The following is a 17,557-nucleotide window of genomic DNA, read 5'->3' on the forward strand; positions in this document are numbered from 1 at the left end:
GGCGGCTGTGGGATGCCAGGGCTGCCTGCCCCCTTCGGTGCCCCTGCGTGCCCACCTCCCAGGGTGGCTGAGCCAAAAGAAGGCAGGCCAGGGGATCCCCTTAACTTGGGGCTGGGGCAGCTGTGAAAGTCTCTGTGTGGGCTTTGGCCACTGGCAGCTGCCCAGCCCCTGCGCTTCCCAGGCTGTGTGGCCTGGCCCCGCCCGGGGCTCCTGCCTCCACTCACCTGCTGTGGTTGGTGTCCTGTGCCCCTTTTGCTGTTACCCTGTCCTGAGTCCTCGGTGGAGCTTCCCAGCATCAACAGACACCCCACAGACTCCCCAGGTTCGGTGTGCTCAATGCCGCCCTGAGATCTCTGTCCCCTCCCCAAATCTATGCCTCCTGCAGAGCCCCACCTCAGCTTTGGCCTCTCATGTCACGGTCCCTGGCCTGGAACCCAGCGTCTTGGTTTACGCCTCCTGCTCCCTGCCTCCCAAACCCACCAGGGGCCAAGCCTGGCTAGTTTTGCCTCCTAAGGATTTCTCTCTCCCACCTCCCCTACTCCACAGCTGTCCCTGCCCTTGTCTTTCTGCCTCAACTCCTGCCCCTGGACCCACCCCGCACTGCAAACCCCTGGGTCAAATCCTGCTTAAAAGCCAGGGGGCTCCCAGTCAACAACAGCTAGTGGTGCCTTACCAGGGCAGGGCAGTGGGCAGCAGTGTGTGCTGGTGCAGGGTGTGGGGTTCAGGAAAGGCTGGACCCAGGCCAAGAGAACCCCCTTGGTCTCGATAGCTAATTCTGTAGGCTAAAGGGCCACAGAACACAAAGCAGTTAAAAAGTGTATGTGTATGGCCGGGCGTGGTGGCTCACGCCTGTAATCCCAGCACTTTGGGAGGCTGAGGTGGGCAGATCACTTGAGGTCAGGAGTTCAAGACCAGCTTGGCCAACATGGCAAAAACCCATCTCTACTAAAAATACAAAAGTTAGCTGAGCATGGTGGTGGTGCACAGCTGTAATTCCAGCTACTTGGGAGGCTGAGGCAGGAGAATCTTTTGAACCCAGGAGACAGAGGTTGCAGTGAGCTGAGATTGCACCACCGCACTCCAGCCTGGGTGACAGAGCAAGACTCTTATCTCAAAAAAAAAAAAAAAAAAAAGAAAGAAAGAAAAAGAGGAAGTGTATGTGTATGTGGGTGTGTGCACATGCCTGTTTATGTGTGCACATGTGTTTGCACAAGTGCATGTGTGTACATGTGTGCATGCGTATATGTGCAGTGCAGCAGTGATGGCAACCCAGGTGTTTGCTCTTATGTGCTTTGGGAATAAAACTCTCCATTTGAGGCATAAATGCCCCTCCCATCTGCTTCTTTTTGCTTCACCCACTCTTCCCGCTGCCCCTCCACATGGCTTACCAAGCCAACTTCTTTGCCTCCCTGGACTCTGCACCTTGACTCATCCACTGCTTCCACCACGTGCCCTGTACATGCTTTCTCAGTTCCCACCCTTGCTTATGTTGGACCTCCAGCCTGGAATGCTGTCTCCAGGCTCACCCTTAGGCCACATGCTGTGTGGAATGGGCACAGTCCAAATACTCCTCCCCCAGCGGGCTCTCTTTGCTTATTCCTGCCTACACCCAGGGCTCAGAGTTGTCAGTGGAATCTCATCCTTACACTGTCCTGCATTCTTCTCGAACTCCTGACCTCAAGTGATCCGCCTGCCTTGGCCTCCCAAAGTGGTGTGAGCCGCGGCACCCAGCCATGTCCTGCATTCTTGTATTATGGTCCAGTTGGTCTTATTTCCAGTGAGCTCCTGGTAGTCTGGAACCCTTCTTTAGAGCCTCTTTGGAACTGATTTGGACAACAAATAAAGGGTCCATGAAGATTTGCTGAAGTGCATGGATGATTTTTTAAAAAAATTTCCTTTATTTTCTAATTATGAAATAATTTACACACTTCCTCAAAAATTCAGAACATATTGAAATGAAAATAAAGATCACTCATACACTCATCAACCAGTGAGTTACACTACTGTTTACAGTTTGGTGTAAATATGTCCAGACTTTGTTTTGGTAACTGATATGTTTAGCTTCATCAGCTTGAGCTGCCAAATAAACTTTACATTTCCTTTTGTAAAATCCAAAAGAAATACGTCTGCCTTTTAATTAGCGATTTTAACCTGTTCACATTTATTGTAATTATTGACATGTTTGGACTTACTGTATGTTTTCTTGTTTACCACATTTTCCCTTTAAATCTTGGTTTCCTTGTTCCTAATTTCTACTGAATCCATGAAGTTTTCTTGTTATATTCTTCTTCTGTCTTGGTCTGTCAGTTGTACGTTTTATTTCTGTTATCCTTATATTTGAACACACAAACCGGGGTTATTTGATACCATCTTCTGTCTTCAAACCTACCACCTTCTCTTCTATCCTCTCTCTCAATAGATGACCTTTTTTCTTATTTCACTAAAACAATAGAAGCCATCAGAAGCCAACAATCTAATTCTCTCACCAGCTCACCTGCCTTGGTGCCCCCACATTCTGCCTTCCTTCCACCCAGTTTGGTCTCTCTCTCATCCATGCCAACCCCTCACTGTGTGCCTAGAGCCCACACCCCTTTGCCTGCTCACATCTCTCTTTGGCATTTGTCTTTCCCTCGCTACTGGATAATTTCCACCAATGTACAAATATGCGATTTTTTTTCTGTAGTCTTCCAAAAAGTCCCCCACCATTTGAGCCCCTCTTTCTTCTTAAGCCACTGCCCCACCTTTGCTTCTATTTACAACAAAATTCTATGAAAGTATTATTGACACTCATTTCCAGTTTCTGTCTTCCCATTTTTTTGTTTTCTTGGATTCATTCCCATCAAGGTTTTGCCCCTATCACTCTGCTGTCACCAATGACCTCCATGCTGCTAGATTCGATGACATTTTCAGTCCTCATCTTATTTGAGCCATCTGTCTCTGATCTCCACCTGAGAATACTTTCTTCTCTGGGCCTCCAGGACTCACTGGTTCTCAGTCTTCTTGATTGGGTTTTCCTCTTCTCCACACACTGTTAACATTGGAGGCCACTGAGCTCACTCCTTGGTCTTCTCTATCTTCTCTATCATCTGGTCCATTCACATCTTTAGCCTGTACCTCTTCTTGGAAAGCTAGATTTTGATCCAACTGCCTAATCTTAGGTGCTTAATAAACATCTCACACTTAGTGTGGCCAAAGCTGAGCTCTCCCAAAAAAATGCTTCTCATGCAGCTTTCTCCACCTTTTTTTTTTTTGTTGTTAAGTTGAGTCAGAGTCTTGCTCTGTTGCCCAGGCTGGAGTGCAGTGGCGCCATCTTGGCCCACTGCAATCTCCACCACCCAGGTTCAAGCAATTCTCATGCCTCGGCCTCCTAAGTAGCTGGGTCTATAGGCATGCACCACCATGCCCAGCTAATTTTTGTATTTTTAATATCAATGGGGTTTCACCATGTTGGCCAGGTTGGTCTCGAACTCCTGGCCTCAAGTGATCTGCCCGCCTTGGCCTCCCAAAGTACTGAGATTATAGGCATGAGCCACCGCACCCAGCCCCAAATCACCAGCATTTTAATTTCAGAATGTGTAATTTCCATTTCAGAATCCCTGTTTGATTCTTCCTATAACTGCCTCTTCTTTTTTCCTAGTTTCCACTTCTTGTTTCATGGGTGGAATAATTTCCTTGATCTCTTAGTGGATATTAAGAGTGTTTCTCTTGGGCCAGGCGTGGTGGCTCACACCTGTAATCCCAGCACTTTGGGAGGCCGAGGCAGGTGGATCACTTGAGGTCAGGAGTTTGAGACCAGCCTGGCTAACATGGTGAAACCCTGCCTCTAGTAAAAATACAAAAATTAGCCAGGCATGGTGGCACACATCTGTAATCCCAGCTACCAGGGTTGCTGAGGCAGGAGAATTGCTTGAATCCATGAGGCAGAGGTTGCAGTGGAGCCAAGATCATGCCACTGCACTCCAGCCTGGGTGACAGAGCAAGACTCTGTCTCAAAAAAAAAAAAAAAAAAAAAAGAAGAGTGTCTTTCTTCTTAATATCAATATTCATTTGTTGAGCTGAGTGTTGATAATGCACCAGCCACTGCTCTAGGCACAGGGATGCAGCGGTGAACAAACAAGATAATTCCGTGTTCTCATTGATATGTAGAAAGACATGCCAATGAGAGAGGAGAAACACATCAAGAAATAAATGAATATAATATAGTGACAAGTAGTAATCATGCTGTGGAGAGAACAAGACAGCATAAGGGGCAGAGAGTAAGGATCATGTTGCCACTTTGGGTAGGGCAGTCGGGGAAGACTTCTCTGTGGAGGTGGCATTGAAAGAGACCCAAGTAGATGAGGGGACAAGGCACACACTTGACTGGGGAAAGAATATTGCAGGCAGAGGGAAGAGTATATGCAAAGACCCTGGGGTGGGCATGTGATTTTACGCTCAAGAAGTAGGAAGGAGGCCAGTATGTTTGGGGAGAAGTGAGTGGGAAAAGTAGAGCAGTTACGGGGCTGAAACACACAGATCCTTATAGGGTTTTGAGGAGAGAAGTGGCATGATGTGACTAATGTTTTTACAAATCTCCCTGGCTGCTGTGTGGAGAACAGACTGAAAATGGGACAAATATAGAAGAAGGGGTTCCCCCAGGAGGCTGTTGGGGTGGATCATGTGAGCAATGAGGGTCAGGGCTAGGGGATTAGGGCAGGTGGAGAGAAATGCTTGGGTTTGGGGCATATTGCTTTTCTTTGATTAAATACAGGGCCGAGGTTGAAGAAAAAGGATACACTGATGATCAGGTGGGTGGTGGGTGGATGGTGGGCCATTTACAGAGAAGCAGAACACTCGGGGAGAAGCAAGTTTGACGGGAAAATGCATCTTTTTTTGTGTGATGAGATTGACATGTCTATTAGCCATCCAGGTGGTGGCATCATGGAGCGACTTGGGAATAATTAGGGGATAAAAGGCATTTTAAGTCACAGGACAGGATAAGCTCACGTAGGGTGCAACCTTTCATAGCAAAGAGATGACGTTTGTGATGGAGCCTTTGGTCTCTGATTTTGAGAGGTCAGGAAGAGGATGACCCAGCAAAAGAGCTGTGAAGGCAAAACCAGTGAGGCCTGGAAACTAGGACAGCAGGATGCCCCGGAAGCCAGAGTGAAAAGTATCTGACAGAGTCAATCAGTAATGTCACATCCTTGGCCGGGTGCGGTGGCTCACACCTGTAATCCCAGCAGTTTGGGAGGCTAAGGCAGGTGAATCGCCTGAGGTCAGAAGTTCGAGACCAGCTTGGCCAACATGGTGAAACCCTGTCTCTACTAAAAATACAAAAAATTAGCCAGGCATGATGGCACATGCCTGTAATCCCAGCTACTTGGGAGGCTGAGGCAGGAGAAATTCTTGGACCTGGGAGGCAGAGGTTGCGGTGAGCCGAGATCACGTCATTGCACTCCAGCCTGGGCAACAAGAGTGAAACTCCATCTCAAAAACAAACAAAAAAGTCTCATCCTGCTGAGAGGTGGAGTGGGATAAAGTCTAGAATTAGCCCCTGGATTTGGCAGCATGGACTTCTCTGAGGGCCCTGGCTCGAGGGTTTACCGTGGAGGGGTGAGGTGAAGTGCACAGAGGCACGGGACTGTGAGAGTGCTGCAGGCAGCGAAGTGAAGTCTGTGAAGACAGGCAGCTCACCTACGGAGTTTCACTCTAAGGAGAAGCAGGAAAATGGGGATGTGGTTCGCATTAATTAGAGTAACGCTGGCTGCTGTGGCAAGCCAACCTCGAAATGTATAACAGCTCAAACACAATAGAAGTTTATTTATTGATTGTGTAAAGTCCCAAATGGCTGTTGCTGACTGTGGGCAGCTCTCCTCCAAGAGGTGTCTGGGAATGCAGGCTCTCCTCATCTCGCAGCTCTGTACTTGGCGTCCACTCTGGCTGTGCTCATGTGCATCCATCCACAGAGGGGAAAGAGAGGATGAAGCATCCACCTGCATTTCCAAATTTTTTTATTTTTATTTTTGAGATGGAGTCTCACTCTGTCACCAGTGAGCAATCTTGGCTCACTGCAACCTCTCCCTTCCAGGTTCAAGCGATTTTCCTGCCTCAGCTTCTGGAGTAGCTGGGATTACAGGTGCGTGCCACCACGCCCGGCTAATTTTTGTATTTTTAGTAGAGACGGGGTTTTGCCATGTTGGCCAGGCTGATCCCGGACTCCTGACCTCAAGTGATCCACCCGCTTCAGCCTCCCAAAGTGCTGGGATTACAGGCGTGAGCCACTGTGCCCAGCCCGCATTCACCTGCATTTTGACCATCTTAGCCCAGAAGTGATCCACATTTATTCCATTCACACCCCACTGCTGAGAACTGGTGACAAGGCAGAAGGTGGGGAGGGACGCAGTTCCTGGCTAGCCTGCTGCTATCGGGCCACATCTCAACACTGGATGGGGAAGTGTGGGTGCTGGGGGCAGTTGGCCATCTCTACTGTGGGGGCTCACACAATTGTGTTATTGAAGCCTTGTTTTCAAGCAAAGGAGTTATTAAAACTCGCTTGTGTGCCGATGGATCACATGTTAGAAAGGGAAACCTTGTTGTTGCTGGCAGGAGGGATATTTGAGCAGAGGCCTTGAGACTGTGAGAGGGGATGGAACCCAGAGCACAGTGGCCCCAGGAGTTCATTGCCAGCTGCAGGAGGTGAGGGTGGTCGTGCAGACACAAACGAAGCTCTGTGTTGGGAGGACAAGAGGGGCCAGTGAAATACGAAGCAAGGTAGGCAGTTGAGCTTAGGGAGGTGTGGCAAGTTTGAAGACAGAGAGGCAGGAGAGCCGATGGACCAGGGTGGGATGGTTGCTGCTGGTGCTCCTTGGGGGTCTGTGATGAGATTTTGCCTCCTCCTCGGGGGGCAGGCGTGGTGTGGACAGAGTTAGGTTTGGGCATGGAGGAGCCTGGCCAGGCAGCAAAGGGGGAGAGAGATGGGGCCTCTGCATGGTGCGCATGTGCAAGGGCATGGCTGCAAGTTGTTCCCCGGAGTCCTGAACTAGCGGCTAAAGGGACGTGAGGTCACCAGGACAGTGCAGGAGGAGGGGCGCCGAGTCTCAGAGCCCACAGGGTGGAAGGACTGTTACAGTCCAGGTCTGGAGGGGAGCCCAGGTGGAGAGCTGGGACGTGGGCAGCTACTGGTCTAGCGATGAGCACTAGACCACAGGGGTGAGTGGCAGGTGGAGGATAAGATTTTGGGAGGCGGAAGGGTCAAGGAGAGTGGAGGCAATGAGAGTGAATTCAATGAAGGGAGATCCCGTGGCCGTGAGGCCTCAACCCTGCCCTGGGCCTGCCTTGTTACTGGCGAGATGGCACAGGCAAGTGGTTTGTTAACGTATTCTTTTTTTTTTTTTGGACCTGGGGTTGCGCGGTGGGCATCTTTCTGGCTGGTTCGTGCAGCAGGTTTTTTGTGATTCCTCCCAGCCCCCAATGTCCTGTGGTGACAGCAGCTGCCTCTGGTCCCAGGCCAGGCAGGAGAAAGGGCAGGCAGGAGAGCTTACTGTCCGTGACTCAGCAGGGCTGGCCAAATCCAGGCGGGCGGCTGAAGGAGGCAGCAGCCAAAGCCAGCTGGGCTTGGTCAGGGCCTGACAGAGCTCTGTGCCCCTTGAGGTTGCCTGGGGCTTGGAAACTATTACTGCAGGATCAGAGCCTCTGCTCTCCTCCCAGCCCTTGTCTCTGTGGGCTGGGTTCTCGGAGGTAGAAGTGCGCTCCTGGGAGAAGCTCTGTGTGGACCCCTTGTAGGGTCTGTGAGCCTGTAGCTTGTCACCCCTTGCTCAGAGTCTGAGATCACTCCCTAGTGCCTTGGAGAGGAGGCCGAGGCCATGGGAACCCTCTTTTCTCCCTTCGGCTGCTTCCATCACGTGGCCTCGGCCCTGCCCACACAGGCACTGACTCTCTTCTGAAGAGGTCCTGCGCTCCTGTCTTCGCTCCTTTGCTGTTTCTTCCACCGGAATGCTGTGGCCGCCCGTCTCCACCCGTCCAGGCCCATCCCTCGCTCCTCGTTTCCCAATCCCTGAGGCCCTCCAGAACGGTGCCCACCACCTGGAGGTGCTTTGCGTGAGGTGATGGGCTGCAGGTTTTCTAAGGGCCAGGTCCGAGTCATCGTGCCCCTAACAGCGCTCAGCACAGGACTGGCACACAGGGTAGGGCCCAGCCAGGGCTGCAGAGAGGCGTGGCCATCTTCACAGTTTCAGTTTAAATCCAGGTCTTCTGGGCCTTGATTTCCTTATCTGTGGAAAGGGCATCGTGCTCTCCACTCTACGAGGTGGTCTTTAGGGCAAGATGTCCTGGTTCTCTGAGGGTCCTTCTCCAGCTCTCGGAGTGTCTACGTGAGGATAATGGGGGCCCCCAACCCATGTGAGGCTCGGGACTGCCAGCTCCTCCAAAGCCTCTGAAGGTCTGCTCTCCTGGGCATTGCTTGCTCCAAACTGCTGTTTGGAATAGCCTGGGCCACTGCCTTTCTGAAAAATGGCAGTGGCTTTGCTCCTCGTCACTACCAAATGTGCCCCAAACGTGGCCACAGGCTTAACTTGAAATTCCCCACAGAACAACTGGGAAATGTCCCAGTGCTTATGACGGTGATGATGATGGTGATGATAGGAATGGCAATGATGGTGGCGCTGCTGCTGATGGTGGTGGTGGTGACTGAGATGGTGGTGATGGTGGTGATTGACATGGTGGTGATGGTGGTGATTAAGATGATGGTGGTGGTGGTGGTGATTGAGATGGTGGTGGTGGTGGTGATTGAGATGATGGTGGTGGTGGTGGTGATTGAGATGGTGGTCGTGGTTGTGATTGAGATGATGGTGGTGGTGGTGGTGATTGAGATGGTGGTGGTGGTGATTGAGATGATGGTGGTGGTGGTGATTGAGATGATGGTGGTGGTGGTGATTGAGATGGTGGTGGTGATTGAGATGGTGGTGGTGGTGATTGAGATGGTGGTGGTGGTGGTGATTGAGATGATGGTGGTGGTGGTGGTGGTGATTGAGATGGTGGTGGTGGTGGTGATTGAGATGATGGTGGTAGTGGTGGTGATTGAGATGGTGGTGGTGGTGATTGAGATGGTGGTGGTGGTGATTGAGATGATGGTGGTGGTGGTGATTGAGATGGTGGTGGTGGTGGTGGTGATTGAGATGGTGGTGGTGGTGATTGAGATGATGGTGGTGGTGGTGATTGAGATGGTGGTGGTGATTGAGATGGTGGTGGTGGTGATTGAGATGGTGGTGGTGGTGGTGATTGAGATGATGGTGGTGGTGGTGGTGATTGAGATGATGGTGGTGGTTGTGATTGAGATGATGGTGGTGGTGGTGGTGATTGAGATGGTGGTGGTGGTGATTGAGATGGTGCTGATGGTGGTGACTGAGATGGTGGTGATGGTGGTGATTGAGATGGTGGTGGTGGTGGTGGTGATTGAGATATTATTGGTGGTGGTGATTGGGATGATGGTACTCGTGGTGACTGAGGTGGTGGTGGTGATTGAGATGGTGATGGTGATGATTGAGATGGTGATGGTGATGATTGAGATGGTGGTGGTGGTGATTGAGATGATGGTGGTGGTGGTGATTGAGATGGTGGTGGTGGTGATGATTGAGATGGTGGTGGTGGTGGTGATTGAGATGGTGGTGGTGGTGATTGAGATGATGGTGGTGGTGGTGGTGATTGAGATGGTGGTGGTGGTGATGGTGGTGATTGAGATGGTGGTGATGGTGGTGATTGAGATGGTGGTGGTGGTGATTGAGATATTAGTGGTGGTGGTGATTGGGATGATGGTACTGGTGGTGACTGAGGTGGTGGTGGTGATTGAGATGGTGATGGTGATGATTGAGATGGTGGTGGTGGTGATTGGGATGATGGTGGTGGTGGTGATTGAGATGGTGGTGGTGGTGATTGCGATGATGGTGGTGGTGGTGGTGATTGAGATGATGGTGGTGGTGGTGATTGAGATGATGGTGGTGGTGGTGATTGAGATGGTGGTGGTGGTGGTGGTGATTGAGATGGTGGTGGTGGTGGTGGTGATTGAGATGGTGGTGGTGATGGTGGTGATTGAGATGGTGGTGGTGGTGATTGAGATGGTGGTGGTGGTGGTGATTGAGATGATGGTGGTGGTGGTGGTGATTGAGATGATGGTGGTGGTGATGATTGAGATGGTGGTGGTGGTGATTGAGATGGTGGTGATGGTGGTGACTGAGATGGTGGTGGTGGTGATGATTGAGATGGTGGTGATGGTGGTGGTGGTGGTGATTGGGATGATGGTACTGGTGGTGATTGAGATTGTGGTGGTGGTTGAGATGGTGATGGTGATGATTGAGATGGTGGTGGTGGTGATTGAGGTGGTGGTGGTGGTAGTGATGATTGAGATGATGGTGGTGGTGATTGAGATGGTGATGCTGCTGGTGACGGAGAGGTAAGGGAGAGTGGTGGTGAGGGGGTCCTAGAGGGAGACTCAAATCAATCCTGTCCTAGTGCCCTCGGAGCCCAGGAAGAGCTCCCACACTTTCTACCCTCCAGCTTGGCTTCCTCTCCCGCTGGACCAGGTTCTAGCTTTGTGCTTGTGTACCCCAAGGCCCAGCAAAAGGTTTTCCCAGAAAGTCAGCCTCCCCCATGGGCTGTCACCCTGGGAACAGCCATTTCCACCTCTGCTTTACACGTGTGGCCCCAGCCCCGTCCCCAACAGCACTCGCTCAACAGCCCCTCCTTCCCTCCCCGCACCCTTCTAGAGCATTCACAGACATCGCTTGAATAAAAATACATTTTCCTCTGGCCTGAAGGCTGCTGACCCCCGGGAGCAGGCGATGGCTGGCCACCTGTGTGTCCCGCCGCCCACACGGAGGCTGCATTGTGGGGAGGCAGCCACGGGCTGCTGGCTCGGCACCAGCTCGGGAAGGTGGCCAGGGCCAGGGGGAGCACACTCGTGGCTTTAATTTGCCCCTGATGTGAGCTGCCACGGCCTTAACTGCAGGCCGCAGACTGTGCAGACCCCTTCTCTCCAGCCCCTACTGGAGCCTCTGCCTGGGGGCTTCCTCTGGCCCATTGAGCAAATCTGCCTAAGTAGGCCAAAGAGGGCGCAGGGCAGCATGGCTCAGCTACCCTGCCCTTTCATGTGCCTGGCGGCACCTGTGAGCTTGGCCTTCCTGCTCCAAAGGGACTTCGCTCTTCTTGTTGTGTCAAAAAGATGTTTTATGTTAAAATTCAACAAAGAGATGTTAACCAGACATCGGAACCAGGCTCGTCGAACAGGTTGAACTTTGCACTGTTCTGTGTTTTTGGAGGGTCTTGCCCATAGCCAGCATTTTCTGGCTGGCACATTTTAACAAGGCTGGGTACAAATGCTGCCCTCTGAGCCATTCCTCTGGAGCCTGTGCCCAGGGTCCCCCTTCCTGTGGGCTCTCACGATTCTCAGCTTCTACCTTATGATTGCAGCATCTTTATTGGAGAAGTTTCATGCTGGTTGAGCTGCATTCTCAAGAATGCCCGTCTTCTAGTAGAGAGCTGTCTCTTTCTGACTTAGTGAGTTGCAGCCTATTGTTCAGAGGAGCGATTTTCAGTGGATACAAGGACAAGTCTAGCTGTGGGGAGGACAGGGGAAGGCATGATGTGGATTTTGGCAAAATTCCTCTCATCTCATCGGAAAACAGTGTGGGATTTGGCCGGCCGTGTGCAAACACACTGTGCTAGCAGGAGCCTTCTTTCCTGCTTCTGTGGACGCAGGAGCCACACAGAGTGAGCTCAGAGCAGCCAGTGCTGGCCAGGGCTTCAACAGACCCCACAGACTCCCCCTAAACGAGAGGCAGTGTGGCCCAAGGGTTACGTGCACAGACTCTGGGCTTAGGCTGCGTGGATTTGAATCTCTGCTCCACCCAAGCTGTGTGGCCTTGGGAAAGTTCTTAACCCCTTTGTGCCTCCGTCTCCTCTTCTGTAAAATGGTCGTGCTGATAGTTCTGATTTCATCAGGCTCTTGAGAAGACTAAATGAGTTTCTACAAATCACCTAGAATAGTCTCCGGAGTGCAGTGAATGTTTTATTCGTATTGCTGTTGTTATTATGAATGACTTTTGACAAACAGGACTGTGGGAAACACGTGCAAGCTGCCAGAGACTGAACTTGAGAAGGACCCAAGGAGAGCCAGGTCACCCCAGGGTTAGATCGGGCAGGTAGAGATATCATTTGAAAGACAAGGCACCAGGGCCAGGTGCCTGTAATCCCAGCACTTAGGGAGGCTGAGACAGGTGGATCACCTGAGGTCGGGAGTTCGAGACCAGCCTGACCAACATGGAAAAACGCCGTCTCTACTAAAAATACAAAATTTGCCGGGCGTGGTGGCGCATGCCTGTAACCCCAGCTACTCGAGACGCTGAGGCAGGAGAATCGCTTGAATCCAGGAGGCACAGGTTGCGGTGAGCCGAGATCGCACCATTGCACTCCAGCCTGGGCAACAAGAGCGAAACTCTGTCTCAAAAAAAGGAAAAAAAAGAAAAAGAAAAAAAAAAAGACAAGGCACCAAACTGTACACAGTATCATGAGGCTGCAGAAAACCTGGGGTGAGATGTTCATCTTTTCACCTATGGCTAATGTGTGCTTGGAGTTTTAACAAAGACCTCTCATTTTTTTCTAAAAAGAACACCCGTATCACAGATGTCAGGAGCACTGGACCTTTGGGAACTAAATACAATCAGCTCACTCTCCATTCATGCTTTTGAGCAAAGTTCAGGAGGGTTTGGGGCTGAGGAACCTCTGTGTTCCTGGTTACTTTGTGTCCCTGCTAGAGTCGTCCTCTGCCATGGGGGCTTGTGGCCCTTCCTATGTCTCTATCCTGGAGGGATTCGTATCCTTGAAACATGAATGGCAGTCCCCAGCTTTTACACACAGACACACACGTACACATAGAGACACACAAGCAGGTGGGCACACGTGTGGGCTCATGCACACACACAGCAGGCAGGCACACACACGAGCACGCACACGCATGCACCGTCCACCTGAGTTCTCGGGGTTTGAGGAGACAGAGGGTGAGCTCGCCTTGTAGCCATGAAAACAGCTTGTAGCTAGACAGATAATGAACTGGACCCTCCTGCCTGATGGATGCCCTGGGCCTCTGTTTACCACGCAGCTCCTCTCTACCCCTTTCTTCTCTGTTTTTTTTTTTTTGAGACGGAGTCTTGCTCTGTCACCCAGGCTGGAGTGCAGTGGCGCGATCTCAGTCCACTGCAAGCTCCACCTCCCGGGTTCACACCATTCTCCTGCCTCAGCGTCCTGAGTAGCTGGGACTGTAGGCGCCCACCACCATGCCTGGCTAATTTTTTTGTATTTTTAGTAGAGATGGGGTTTCACCGTGTTAGCCAGGATGGTCTCGATCTCCTGACCTTGGGATTCGCCCGCCTCGGCCTCCCAAAGTGCTGGGATTACAGGCGTGAGCCACTGCGCCCGGCCTCTTCTCTGCTTTCTCCCCGCCCTGGTGGTCTGGTAGTTCCAACTCAGGATCATCCTGTTCTCCCTCTTGGGGCTATTTCTCCTGAAAAAAAAAAACTCGCCTTCCCTCCAGTAGCCTAGCCAAGGGATTTTCCTAAGCCAACAGTTTCATCCCTGAGAAAATTCAGTTCTTAGCTGTTAAGATCACATATACTATCTATAACTGACTGGAAAAGCAGCGATTCTCCTTTAGGCACCTTCCTGGGGACCCAGACGGGGAGGTGGCCCCACCAGGCCCCACCAGGGCCACCATTACCCAAGCAGCACAGCCTGCCACAGGCTGACTCCTGGGAGGACGTACATAGGTGGCTCCAGTGGGTGCCCCTGCCCTGTGCCAGGCCCAGGCCCCCCACGCTGCAGTGGTAGGATGTTTGTGTTGTGACTGACAGGGCCCCAGGTCATACAAACTTAGGGGGAGGGGGTCCCTGGAAGCTCAGGGCCTCTGTTCTGTGGGGTCTCCTGGGGACCTGTAGCTCTTCCGCCCTGTCCTTCCTCTAGCTCTTGCTTGTTTCTCCCTGTTGCTTTCATTTTTGCTACAGGTCTGTTTCTCCACAAAGCAGAGAGCATGGCCGACAGCCCAAATGCCAATTCCTGCTGCTCTACCCTGAGAGAGGGACTCATGTTCTTTCTTCATTTTGGTTACAAGTGGCCCAGGAGAGGGCTCTGGTGGCCCATTGAGGGCACATGCAGCCTCCTGGACCCAAAGAACACAGCGACACCCGTGACGACATGGGAAGGGAAGGACCTGGGCAGGGAAGGTCACCTGAGGTCACTGGGACCCCTGTCCAGCATCCCCTTTTCTATCTCCTGCTTTATGATCTCTTTGCCTGGGGGAGGATTATTTGTAGATGAATGTGGATTCCTGGAAGCTCTCAGCCATACTCTAACCTGGGAGGTGGGGCTCAAGCCTGTCCCTCATGGCCCTGAGGAAGGGGTAGAGCTTTTAGCAGACACAGGCAAGGCAATGAAAACATAACTGAATGAATAGTCACACACTCATTTACAACTTTCTTGAAGATTTTGTATAAAATTTCTATTATTTCTTGCTTAAATATTTGTCAGAATTTATCAGCAAAGCCATCAAGGCCTGGAATTTTCTCTGTGGGAATATTTTAAAATGCTGTCTTTGACCTCTTCACTCTCTTCTTTCCCATTTATTCATTTACCCACCCACCCATTCATCCAGCTACCCATTCATTCATCAACCCACCCACCTACCCATCCATCCCATCCATCCACCCGTCCATTAGTCCATCCGTCCATCCGTCTGTCCATCCATCCACCCACCTATCCATCCATTCATTCATCCACCCACCCATCCATTCATCCATCTACCCATCCATTCATCAACCCAGCCATCTACCCACCCATCCATCCATTCATTCATCCATCCAACCACCAACCCATCCACCCATCTATCCATCCATCCCTCCGTCTGTCCACCTACCCATCCATCTATCTATCCATCTATCCAGTAAACAGTTATTAAAAAGATACCAGAGTCAGGCCCTGGAGCGGAGCTTTGGGGACACTGTGGAGAAGATGGTGAAACTTTCCTGCCTGGGTCGTATGGTGCTGGCAGGAGGACAGGCTGACTGGCCACTGCCATTGGGAAGACAGACTCTATAAAGGTCATGAACAAAATCAAGAGGTCATAGAATAACAGGAAGGGGTGTGGAGGGCCACCCAGCCAGTGATCAGGAGGGAACAGTCGCTCCCACCTGAGGCTGGGAAGGGAGGTGCATACAGTTGGGGAGCAGCATGTGCAAGATCCCTGTGATGGGCAAGGACCTGTCAGGTTCATGGAACCATGAGGGAAATGAGGATGGGGCTGGGTTGGGGGAGGCAAGCCGGTGTGAGATAAGCCTGGTCACACAGGGCCCCAGGGCATCTCAGAAGGACTGAGGATTGAACCCATGATTAGACTGGAGTTACAGGTTTTCGAGATCAGTGAGATGGCAGGGCCCACTCATCACATCATTTTGGGGAGTGCATGCACAGGTGCACGAACATCTAACCAGTATCACCAGTGATATTGGAAAGGGTGGTGTTGCCAGGTTTCTTGGGGACTATCACAAATGTCATCACTTTTGTTGCGGGCTTCTGGTTCTCTGACAACCCATACCTGCCCCTGAGCAGCCAAATGTGGATGGAAAAAATACACACGCAGCCCAGCTGACAGGCCACTCTAAGTTCATGGCCAGACTTCGGCGGGCCCTCCATGTGCCTGGCAGCCTGACTCTGTTTCCCCATGTGCTCCACTGCATGGCCTGTTCCATGTCCTGCACAGCTCAACCACTAACGGGGATGTGTCTCAAACACATAATATTGGTTTGGAAGAAGCAAGTCACAGAAGACCATGGAATCCCACGCTGGTGTCACCAAACAGAATGTTGCTGGAGGATATATAAGTAGGTGGCATGTTTATGAGGAAAACAAGATAATTTGGGATAGCAGTTACCTCCGGTGGGAGGATTTGACTGGGGAGGGCCACGCAGGGGCCATCAAACACCCATGAGGCTCTGCTTCTCCAGCTAGGTCATGGGAACGTGGGATTTGTTTGATGATAATTTGTAAATTTGATTATACATTTGAATTTATAAGTTTGTTTTTTTTTTTTGGCGGAGTCTCGCTCTGTCGCCCAGGTTGGAATGCTTGGCATGATCTCAGCCCACCGCAATCTCCTTCTCCCATGTTCAAGCAATTCTCCTGCCTTGGCCTCCCAACTCGGAGTGGTTGGGATTACAGGCGTCCACCACCACGCCTGGCTAATTTTATGTAGTTTTAGTAGAGACAGGGTTTCACCATGTTGGCCAGGCTGGTCTCGAACTCCTGACCTCAGGTGATGCACCAGCCTGGGCCTCCCAAAGTGCTGGGATTACTTACAGGTGTGAGCCAGCACGCCCAGCCTTGTTGTGGTTTTAATTTGCATTTTCCTAGTGATGTTGATCATCTTTTCTTGGGCTTACTGGCTACCTATATATCCTCTTTGGCGATGCATCTGTTCAAACCTTTTGCCTTTTACAACTGGACTGTCATTTGATTTGTGCGTTGTAAATGTTCTTTACATTTTCTAGGTAGAAATCCTTTGTTAGATACAGGTTTTTCCAATATTTTCTCCAAGTTCATGGCTTGCCTTTTCATTTTGTAACAGTGTCTTTTGGAAAGCAAAAGTTTTTAGTGTTTATGAAGTCCAATTTTTTTTTATAGTTCGTATTTTTGAGTACTAGTTAAGAAATCTTTGCCAAACCCAAAGTTGCCAAGATTTTCTCCTGTTTTCTTCAAAAAATTTTATAATTTTAGCTCTTATATTTAGGTCTATGATACAGTTAAAGTTAATTTTTGGAAATGGTGTGAGTTAGGGTTGAGTTTCTCCCTTCCCCGCTGCCGTCTTTCCTTTCTTCCTTTCTTCTTTCCCTCCCTCCTTGCCTCATTTTCCCTCTTTCTTTCTTTGTTTATATATGGCTATCCAACTGTTCCAGAATCATCTGCAGAAAAGATTACCCTTTCCCCATTTTAATTGATTTGGCACCTTGATTGAAAATCTATTAAATTTAAACCATAAATGCATGGCTCTATTCTGAACTTTTGATTATATTATATTAAAAAAAATGTTCTCCAACTTAGTCCTTTTCCAAAATTGTGTTGGATAATCTAGGCACTTTGCATTTTCATATAAACGTTAGGGTGAGCTTGTCAATTTATCTAAAGCAAATCTGCTGGCATTTTGACTGGGATTGCATTGAATCTAAACACTACGTTATGGAGAATTGACATCTTGATAATATCCAGTCTTTCAATCCATGAACAAGATGTGTCTATGTATTTAGCCCTTTAATTCCTCTCGGTTCTGTAGTTTCCAGTTCATGGGTCTTGTCTTTCTTTTATTGAATTTTTCCCTGGGTGTCACATTTTTTCCATGCTGTTATTAAATGGTATTGTGTTAAAATGTTCAATTTCTGGTAGTTACTTGTATACAGAAATACAACAGGTGTTTGTACATTGACCTTGCTAAACTCCTTTATTAGTTCCAGTAGTATTTTTGTTGATTCCTTAGGATTTTCTACAT

This window comes from Pongo abelii, chromosome 9, assembly GCF_028885655.2.
Source record: "Pongo abelii isolate AG06213 chromosome 9, NHGRI_mPonAbe1-v2.0_pri, whole genome shotgun sequence".
NCBI classification, from domain to species: Eukaryota; Metazoa; Chordata; class Mammalia; order Primates; family Hominidae; genus Pongo; species Pongo abelii.